This window comes from Pristis pectinata, chromosome 15, assembly GCF_009764475.1.
Source record: "Pristis pectinata isolate sPriPec2 chromosome 15, sPriPec2.1.pri, whole genome shotgun sequence".
Taxonomy (NCBI): domain Eukaryota; kingdom Metazoa; phylum Chordata; class Chondrichthyes; order Rhinopristiformes; family Pristidae; genus Pristis; species Pristis pectinata.
Window position 1 is genome coordinate 42,986,430 of NC_067419.1, and position 11,264 is coordinate 42,997,693.

General features: G+C 44.0%; 1 protein-coding gene across 7 annotated transcripts in view; it reads right to left on the reverse strand.

Moving 5' to 3' along the window:
• LOC127578652 (plasma membrane calcium-transporting ATPase 1-like) overlaps positions 1–8,851 on the reverse strand; it is a 90,196-nt gene extending 81,345 nt beyond the window's left edge. The window contains exon 1 of one of the 7 annotated variants that reach the window (XM_052030918.1): positions 7,653–7,820. The gene's annotated coding sequence lies outside the window, so the exon portion shown is untranslated. The other 6 variants (XM_052030912.1, XM_052030911.1, XM_052030914.1 and 3 more) reach the window with 6 other exon arrangements.
• Between the last annotated feature and the right edge of the window lie 2,413 nt (positions 8,852–11,264).

Here is an 11,264-nt window from a genome sequence, read left to right on the forward strand (position 1 = left end):
GGGTGCGGCCACGAAGCCTTGATTACAATCTCTGGGTCTGAAAAGGTAGCGTAACTGAGTGGCAATGATAATCAATGAGGGTAGTATGTTTGATGTAGTCAATATGATTTGGACAACACTTTGGCAAAGATTCATCTGTCAGACTGATTGGAAAAGTAAAACCTCATGGGTTCAGACAAAGTGGCAAAATTGACAGCAGACTGGCTTTGTGAAGGCTCTGTGCCCTGAGATTCCCGAGAGCTCCATGTCCCTTGCTCTTGTGATATTTAATGATGATTTCGATTTAATGTAGAGACACAATAAATAGAAAGCTGTAGATCAATTGATCAGTGGACAAAACTGACAAAGGAAGTCGATCTGAAGTAGTACACACTGGGAAGGGCAAGCAAGCCAAAAGAATACACGAATAACAGGAATTAAAAATATATAGAATTACGTCATGGAATCCATATCGACAGATCTCTGAAGATAGCAGGCTAAGTAGTGCAACATCCAAGGTAATTTTTGTCAAGACAATATTAAGACGACATTGCTAAAACAGCAAGCAGCACTAGTAAGGCCACACCTACAGAAAGTCACGCTGCATTACTCTCCTTAGGCAATCCATAGAGATCAAGAATGACTTACTTCCATCCACATTCTGTGGATTCTGAGGTGATTGATGAGCTTAATGTGGGATCTACCGGTTCTGCCGAAAGTGGGACAGGCAGGTAGATGGCTTGGGAGGTGGAGTGCTCCATTTTTGCTAGGGTTCAGTGTGCTCAAGACAAGTGAACCTGTGATTCTCAATGCCATTGTAAATGCTACTCTTTCATTTCAAGACATCTTGGGCCAGCAATTTCCATGAGGCAGTGGGGAATGTCACACTTTTGATGCAGCTTCTTTTCTCATAAAACAGCAAGGCTAATACAGAGGAGAGTTGCAAGGATATTTTATCGGCAAGACAACATTGGCTAGAAATCTTTTTGTTCCATTCCAGACATTGTGGATTGAGGGGACCCATCTCCTGTAGAGGTCAATAACTGGGGGCATGTATTTGAATACATTGGTGGATGAATTAGAGGGGAGTTGAAGAGAAATTCTTTCACCCAGAGTGTTGGGGGTCTGGAATTTACTACCTGCAAGTTGGATGAGACAGAACCATTCATTTCATTTAAGATGGATTCAACTGCTGTAACCTAGAAAGCTATGAACCTCAAAGCCTGTAAACCAAGAGCATCACAGTGGGATTAGGATGGATAGTTGTGGCTGATAAGGACAATGTCCTGAAGCCTCCTCCTACACAGTAGATGCAAGATTAGTTCTTTGGGTAAGATAGGAACTAATTGCAGAATTAATCAGTGATTCATTTCTTCAAGAAAAAGAGAAGAATGTACCATAAAAACAAGTACTTCTATTTACAAACTGGCAAGAAATTGCAAATAGAAAATAGGGGCAGCGCGGTAGCATAGCGGTTAGCATAATGCTAATACAGCACCAGTCACCTGGGTTCAATTCCCGCTGCTGCAAGGAGTTTGTACGTTCTCCCCGTGTCTGCATGGGTTTCCTCCGGGTGCTCTGGTTTCCTTCCACGTTCCAAAGATGCATGGGTTAGGAGTTGTGGGTATGCTACACTGGCGCCAGAAAAGTGGCGACACTTGCAGGCTGCCCCCAGCACATTCTTAGCAACACAAAAAGACACATTTCACTGTGTGTTTCGATGTGACAAATATCTCATCTTATATCTTATTCAGCATAGACTATTTCTTCCAAAATGACAGTTTCCACACATCAACAGTGCCTCTGAACACTGGTATTCACAAGTATTTTCCAATACTAAAATTAAATTTAATCCCTTACACAATTTAACTAGTGCCTTCAAGAAACTTCATGGTATTCACCGACTGTAAGACCAAACAATGCAACTTAAGCGCCACCCAACTAAACAGGCACCACAGATTGTGAAGAATTCCAACAAAAACCAACCAGATGATCATAATGTGTAATATGCATTTAACAAAATTCAAATCTGATAGTGTCATGGGCTGTTATTCTAATATACCAATTTAAAACTTAGAATACAATTGAAAGCCTAGTTAAGTGTTACTGTCAAACATTGAAAAGTTCTGCAAATTGATACTGAAGATGCTCAAGTTGACTACATGATTGATTTGAATTAATTTCACAAGAAAGCACTATTCAAATAGAAACTCCATTATACATGGGCATATGTACCTCTTACACTAGTTCTAGAGGCAGCTCTTATTAATTTGCATAGAAGACTAGAAATACAAACCAAGCTGATAAAGTGTGAATATCAGGTTCTGCTTGTTTGGCTATAAATGGAAAGTGGACTCCACCTTCATTTTATGCAAGAAAAATCTATACTGCTCCAACTTCAAAAGTTACATTATAGGGAAGATCATTTGGACCAAAATGCCTACATCCAAAGGTTGACCTTTCTTCAACTAAAACTGTCACCCAATTACCAATGTTCCTGTAAAATGATGGAACTGTATAAACTACAGCCAGGCGAGTTCCCAATTTTCCACATTACATGTTTCTCACAGCATATGAGGCCATTTGGCCCACCAAGTTTATGCTGGCTCTCAGAGCATGTCTAGCCATTTCCGTGTAACCCCTCTCATGAGCCCAGCAACTTCCCCGATTCTCCTGCCACCCACCTACACTAGGATAATTTACAGTAGCCAATTAACCTAATAGCACATGATTGGAATGCAGGAGGAAACCAGAGCCCAGAGAAAACCTAAGTGGTCACGGTCAAACTCCTCACATATGGCTCCCAAGATCAGAATCGAACCTGGGTCACTAGAACTATGCAGCAGCATCACCCTACAGCACAAGTCACCACATTGGGCACTTTTACATTGCACTGTTGATACCAGAGACATCCACTGACATTTAATAAGTAGATGGAGCAGAGTTAGAAGGGCTACTGAAGGCCTTATCCTAAAGGACATATGAAAGGCATTATTCCTGCTTTAGTATTGTTAGGTTTTAAACTAGACAACAAAGGCAAGGGGGAGGTGGAGGCAAATTTTTAAAAAAACAGACATTTCAGGGAAGCAGTTCCTGGGAACAAAATGGCCCACAGACCAATGAATTCTATCTTTTCCATTTACAATAAATACTATCACTGAAGGTGGTCCACTGTGTGTTTGGTCTCCCAATTAAATGCTTTTCTTATGCTAACATACAAGTCATAACAAGTTAATTGTGGGATGAGGTTGGGGGGGGGGGGGGGGGGTGAAGAGGAAGAAAGTGTATTTGTTCAAAATCTGATCACCAAGATGACCCGTTCATGCACACAATTGAAAACCCATCTATGGTCTGAAAGTATAAAGATAGCTGTTATCCAGTACCACTGACAGCATTGCTTGGTGCCATCACCACAGGAAATTGCTGCTCCCATATCAGTACTATTGTTGGAATTGGTTGGTTCTTTGCAGCAGCAATGCAATGTTATAGTTTTTGCTTTATTTTCCTACTATTTCACATGCATTAAAACTGGAGAAACAGGGCTTATCTGTTTGTAAGAATGACTAAAATATGTTGATTGAATAAAACACTGAGGAAAAGACATGAGGAACTTAAATTCAGTCAAAGACAAATGTTTACATTTCAGAGGCCACTCATTAAATCTTCCTGGCTTTCCAATGGTTTTAATATCATTGAGACTGACCAAGAGGGAGATCAACAGGTTGAACTGGACCATTCCTGCCCCCTTTTCAATTGTTTTTCTTCTGATAGTTCCAATAAGTAGTGGTGTGAAGAGTGGGTTATTGTATTCCAACTAGTTAGCTGTTCAAAGAGCGAGGGTGTAGTTAAGTTCATTAGTTTAACACTTCACTGAATTTACAAGTTTTACTGAACTTGTCAAGTGGTTCTTAAAATTACCTATTGTACATTGCTGGGATGAAATCATCCAATGACCCCATTCTGTACCTAGATTAGTTGATGTTGCCAGTATGTAAAACAAAGATTTCATCTCATTCCTATAGAATGCACCATACAAAAATGCGCTTCTTCTTGCTATCCCCGGAAATGAATCAGCTGATTCAGAAAGCTTAATCCTGCTGCCACTACTTAGGTACCCTTATCTTACAGTTAAGGCAAACTTCCCTTCATTTCTTTTCCCTTTATTTCAGGAGTTTGGCACCAGCTTCAAACTTTAAAACTGAAATATTTTAGACAAGCAAATGTTTTTGTTAATTGATCCAAATACTTGTGATTGTAACTGGATTTTACACAAAATTTTGTTTGGACTTGCACTTCACTTTTAAGTCAATTCTAGAATCAGGATTGGAAAGTCAGTGAGTCAACAATGCATACTTCAGAAGTTCTTCACTTCTACTTAATTAAGTGAACATAAACATAGCAAATTTTGGCTTAGTACTTTGTCACCTTATGAAGTCACTTCTTTGTGATATAATTCAACTATTTGACATTCTAAGGCAAGTCTGTTTTGTCTACTGGTTTTGTAAATGGTTCCAACCCATTTAGTGGACAAGTCTAAAGTGAACCCTCCCTTGTAACTAATGAGTGCATTCATTAAATTGTCTTGTCACTGCAGCTCTGACTTCAAAAAGCCCAGTAAGTCATATTCCAGAACTAGATTTCCTCTCTTTACTTTCAGTTCCGGCACCACGTTTAACTGAGTTAGTTTTCCTGAGATTCAAAATACTATCAGAAATTTAGGGGAGACCTTGGGTGTGCAAAAGTTAAAATTTGATGAGATTCATTATTGTGGGGTCAGATTAAACTTTAGCATGGAATACAATACAATACAATTTCAATATGGTCCAATTTTGCCAATGACAGAAATTCACACTTAAATATTAAATTTAAAGACAATCAACTAAGTGACTGACATATAAATTATTCAAAATACAGAATAGAAAGTTATTTTTTTTAAAGACACCAAATTGCAGTGTGGGTGGGGAGGGAGAAATAGCATGCTTTCGAATTAGTGGTTGCATTAATATGGCTTGAACTGAACTGATTAATTGAAGAGCTTTTAGTTATGTCATGGAAGTAAAGAGCCAAGCATATTTAAGACCAACTGTCAGGAAATTCAGAGAATGCCTGAACCAACTAATGTTTTTAAAAAGGTTAAATGGTTTAGTTTCATTTCTTTATATGGACATAATTGACAAAAATACTGCCCGTTCTCATTGCAAAATCTATTTGCCATCTAATTAACCTGTAATTAATGTCGAAATATGGGTTCATAACATCAAAAAGCCACAAGGCAGGATATAACAGGCTATGCATGAATTACAAGCATTTAAAAATCTGAGCAAATTATTAGTTGAATATGTTACTTGTTCAAACCACTTTTTAAACTTTTACTGAAAAAAGTAATAAACATTTCAAAAACAAAGGCTTTGTACAATTCAGTGCGCTATTTTAGACATTATATCTGCTACAGACAATTAAAATCGTTCATAAGCAAGAAAATTTGAGGTTAAGGCACGGTTAGCTCCATTCATTAATTTTACTGAATGATAGTTAATCTGTATAGGCTACCAGTTAATTTAAATAACTTGAAGCACAATCAACGGCTTGTTACAATTTTACCCATTGCTGGAAAGCGAAAGTTGCACATTAAGCATTTAAATAGAGAACGATCATGACTTGGTGATAACAAATCTTTCATTGAACATAAAATACTCACCCTTCTCTATTTTGCTAATCGTACCACAGTTACATTACTAAGGCAACATTGTTCGCATTTACAAATGGACATGGACATTCTCTGGAACCATATTGCCCTTGTGTGCGATCAATGATTGATGGCCGACTAATTCCGGTAATATAGTGGCGGCGACGTCACTATTTGAGTGGAAAAACTCCAATAATGGAAAATCCATCCGATCTCGAAAAGTTACCGGTCTTGGGATTCTACTTCCTACTCTCTGGTGTTCAATTTTGTTAAAAAGACCCAGGTGCCTAACTAGTGAATATCAAGTTTGTCAAGACTGTACACCACATGTCATCACGTTTGTACTTAACTCCTTTCTTCAGATTTTCAGTTAGTTTATCTTTTGTATGGTCAATAGTCAGAGACGACAAAATTTGCATAATTATAGATTCCAATTTAAAGAAAATGTAAACTGTAAATGAAGGGGCGTTTGAACTTGTATGTACATGCCCCACTGCAGTCGAAAATTGCTGAACCCTCGAGTCATCCAAGTATCAAATTAAATCCACCCCCCACCACCACCCTTACAAGTTCTCCACATCGGGCATCTCGTGATTAATCCAAGACTATCTCCCAATCATTCGTATCACCTCTCCAGAAAGTTACAATTCGCTACAAGTTATTTGGAAAATGACAAATGCAGGCAGCACTCTCTAGATGGCACATCTTCCTCAGCCAGTGGGGCTACAATTATAATGCGTCTAGAAATGTCGATATCCGCGACAATGCATTTACCATGACCGGGAACAACTCCGCATAAAAGTATACTTAAAAACATCAAGTGTATTAAAAATTGCCTTGTTCAAAAATCCGTGATTGTGTTTTAGCAACATGATAAGCAATTATATAATCATTTCAACAATAAAAAAAACGAGATTGATATCGTACTCCATGCCGCCGTTTCTAATTGGGAATATTTCCCAACTGGTAATATTGAGGTGTATATCGGTAAAATACTTACCGCACGATAAGATCGATAACTGATCAATGAAACCCAATACTTGGACAACACAGCTACAACACAACTCAACATTTAGCCGTCTGTACTGAACTAACATCGGGCCATTCGCCCTGCTCCAGGATGATTCATGAAGGAACTTACGTCTTATAAATACGGATATAATTACAGACGTTGGTGGTACAAGATGGATGATTAGGAGGATGTGAAACCAGTGCAGGTATCATGAGGGTACCGCCTGTTGCCTTCTTGAGGGAGGGAGTGGAGGGGGTAAAACCGGTCCGATAGGGGCAACCCCCACTCAAGAAAGATTTCACAACAGTAGACTAAATTGATTCAAGATAGAAAGTTGCCCAAGCATAGGCTGAGCCCTTTCTAAACTGCACCTCGGCTGCACAATTCGACTGGTTTTACAACAAATACACACTAGTAGTCTTTGAAAACCCGTGGTGAATGCATTTTCGCGCAGTTGCTGCCACGAGTGATCCACCAGATGGAAATCGGAACCAGTTTTATTAAAAGACACGAGGTGAAGCGAGGGAAACCCCCACTCACCCATCAACCAACCCTCCCCTCGTGTTCTTGCCGCTATCCCGCTTCCAACACGCAGCGGCTAAATCCCAAGACGGGCTCAGAGAGACACAACGAGTCGGGTGGGTGTAAGTTGAACCAATTTCATTCAAGGTCAACGAACGTCTGGCTTTAATCAGCAATGCACTTGGATATTAACTGGGATAGATAGCTTACATGGCATCTGAAGTTAATAGGAATAAAGATATAATCTGCAAAACTCAGGGTGGAAACAGTAAATAAAGAGCACAGATGATTATCTGATCTGCAAAGCGCCGGCTACATAGCACATACAGACCATGCAAAAGGTGACAAGGGTGTAATTGCAACCCAACTCTCCCTACAAAAATATCCGGGGGGTGGTGGGGGGAGATTAAATGGCATGCTTGCTTAAGAAAGACAGAGCCATCTGTGGCTTACCTGTTGGAGGGAATCCTGCTGTAAACAAGGCGGCACAAAGAAAGTGGCTGGAGGGAGGAATCCTACTGGCACGGCTTCACCACCCTTGTATACCTCCCCCCCCTCCCCGCCCAAACCCCCACCCCCACGTCCCTTCTCCGGGTTCGGCTGGGACTGAACCCGGGGCCGAATCAGCAGCTGGGTTCGGGGCTTTCCCAGCAAGTGAATGAGACTTCCCCCCCCCCACCCCCTCCCTACCCCCTCCCCTCCCCGAGGCCCGCTTCAGGGCCACATTGTGTGTGTGTATGGGAGGGACGGTGTCGCACCAGCCCACCTGTTGTTGGAGTGGGAGGAGGAGGAGTGGGAGGGTCGGTGAGGCGGGAGGAGGATGGGTGGGGGGTTGGTGAGGCAGGAGGGGGTAGGGTGGGTCGGTGAGGCGAGGGGGGTAGGGGGTGGGTGGGAGGGAGGGTCGGTGAGGCGAGGGGGGTAGGGGGTGGGCGGGAGGGAGGGTCGGTGAGGCGAGGGGGGTAGGGGGTGGGTGGGAGGGAGGGTCGGTGAGGCGAGGGGGGTAGGGGGTGGGTGGGAGGGAGGGTCGGTGAGGCGAGGGGGTAGTGGGAGGGAGGGAGGGTCGGTGAGGCGAGGGGGGTAGTGGGAGGGAGGGTCGGTGAGGCGAGGGGGGTAGTGGGAGGGAGGGTCGGTGAGGCGAGGGGGGTAGTGGGAGGGAGGGTCGGTGAGGCGAGGGGGGTAGGGGGTGGGCGGGAGGGAGGGTCGGTGAGGCGAGAGGGGTAGGGGGTAGTGGGAGGGAGGGAGGGTCGGTGAGGCGAGGGGGGTGGGGGTGGGAGGGAGGGTCGGTGAGGCGGGAGGGGCTGGGTGGGGGGGTCGGTGAGGCGGGAGGGGGCTGGGTGGGGGGGGTCGGTGAGGCGGGAGGGGGGGGTGGGAGGGTTGGTGCGAGGCCCTCTGGCCCAGGCCAGGCCGACGGTCGCCACGCCGGGATGCCACAGGCGTGTGTGTGAGAGAGAGCGCGGCGGTTACAGTGCTTGTTGTGGCCTCTCTCTGTCAGTGTGTGAGGGGAGGAGGGAGGCTCGACTGCCGCCGCAAACAGGTGGGACGAAGGAGCCCGGCCAACGCGCCAACTACTCGACCGGCCGCCCGTCTCTCCCGCTCCTTCCCCTCCCCCACCATCGCCCCGCCGCCGAACCTACCCGCGTCACGTGACCGCCGGGCCCGCCCGGCCATTGGCGGGGAGAATCCCGCCCACCCGCCTGCCTCCCCACGACCGCCGCTCGGGAGCCCGGATGGAAGAGTGGGCGGGACCCGCCGCAGCCGGCGGCGGCGATTGGAAGGGTGGCGCGGATGGGCGGGCTGATGGACGTCACTGTTTCCATGACGTGGAGTCTGGGCCCCACCCTCCTCCCCTGTGCTTTTTTCTACGCCCGGGATCTGCCTGTCAATCACTCTGCAGAGCAAAGTGGGGTTACATTGATATTTTGGAGAATTTGGTAAATTGGTTTATTATTGTCACATGTACCGAGGTACAGTAAAAAACTTTGTTTTGCATGCCATTGGTATACAACAGTGCATTGATTACATGGGAAAACAATAGCAGAATGAAGTGTTACAGTTACAGAGAAAGTGCAGTGCAGGCAGACATGTAGTGTTTTAGTGTGCTATCAATGTGCTACCAGTACTGAACATTTGGAAATAAAGCCTAATTAAATAATACTGTCATTATTTTGTATCACTGGAGGTTGAACTGATTCAATCCCCAAAATACATCTAGGGGACCTCATTAACTTTAATATTGCATGGAGCTAATGCTTTCTCCATTCGCCTTTGGAAGAAGCCAATTTCCCGTCAATATCCTGTAAATGTTTACGTCAGGGGGTGGATCTGTTGGGAATGAAATATATTGAGTTCCTCAGTTTGCACTATTGTCTGGAATTTTCATTTCCAAAGAAAATCAGGAAGCATTTCCCTTCCTGTTTAGCATCTCTCACAATGCACAACACAGACGTTTATAATGCAAAATGTTTTTTTTTAATCACAATGCATATTCTCAAAGACTATTTGTCTTTTATGTCATTTGATCTTGAGCAACAAATGTAAAAATGAATGTTAATTTTGCATCACAACAAATAAACACAAAAGTGAATGTTTCCTATTATGTGTAATGCTAATCATGAGTGATACGCGGTTCAAAAATTAAATTCTATTAGGTTTTCAAACTTCAAAAATGAAATAAATGATTTTTAAAATTCAAAATTATTTAAAAATAATATCAATTAACATATAACATAAACATATAAAAGTGTTTTAAATAATTAAAACATAAAAACAAAACACTGATAGGAGAAACAAGATACTTACTGGAGATGCTGTAATCTGGAGCAAAAAACAAACTGCTGGAGGAACTTAGCAGGTCAGGCAGCACTTGTGGAGGCAGAGGGATAGTCGACATTTCGGGTTGAGACCCTGCATCAGGACTGAGAGTGTAGAGGGAAGATAGCCATTATAAAGAGGTGAGAGGGAGGGGTGAGTCAGGGTGATAGGCTGAACCAGGAGAGGTGGGGGATGCTGGGCAGATGGAGCCAGGTGGAGTTGAGAGACAGAGGCAGATGGCTGATAGGTGGAAGCAAGTAAAATAAATTGGGGGGCAGATGGAGCCAGGTGGGGGAGGGGAGGGTGAAGGTGGAATGTGATAAGCAGGAACACAAAGGGCTACTAGTGTTGGAATCCAATAAGTACGGAAGGTGATAATGGGAACCATTGGGGGAGAGATGAAGGACAGATAGAACCAGATGGGGGAGAGGACCCAGTGGGTGAAGTGTGTCGGTAGGTGATGGGTGATGTGGGGCTGGAGAGGGGGTATGGTTAAGGAAACAAAAAGGGGAAACCAGAGGTGGATCAGAAGAAGAGAGAGAGGAGCCCAGGGGGTGCAGGTCACTTGAAAGGAGAATTCAGTTTTCATTTCATTGGGATGTAGAATATGAGGTGTTGTTCTTCTCACTTGCATTTGGCCTCACCCTGGCAGTGGAGAAGGCCGTGGACAGATAGGGCAGTGTGGGATCAGGAAGAGGAGTTGAAAAGTACGTAACCGGGAGTTCAGGATTGCCATTATGGACAGAGCACAGGTTCTCTGCAAACTGGCTGCTTGGTCTCGCTGAAGTAGTGGAAGCCACATCGGGAGCACCAAATGCAGTCGATGAGGTTGGAGGGTGATCATCATATATACTGACCCAGGTTCAATTCCGGCCACTGTCTGTAAGGAGTTTGTACGTTCTCCCTGTGTCTGTGTGGGTTTCCTCCGGGTGCTCTGGTTTCCTCTCACGTTACAAAGACGTACGGGTTAGGAAGTTGTGGGCATGCTATGTTGGCACCGGAAGCGTGGCGACATTTGCGGGCTGCCCCAGAACACTCTACGCAAAAGATGCATTTCACCGTGTGTTTCGATGTACATGCGACTAATAAAGATCTGAAATAAAAACAGAAAATGCTGGAATCACTCAGCAACTGTGGGAAGCAAAGCAGAGTTAACGCTTCAGGTTGAAGACCCTTCATCTGAACTGGGAAGGAGACAAAGGAAGCTTGTTAAGCTTAGGGAGGTGGGGGAAGGGGGATTCTGACAAGGTGACC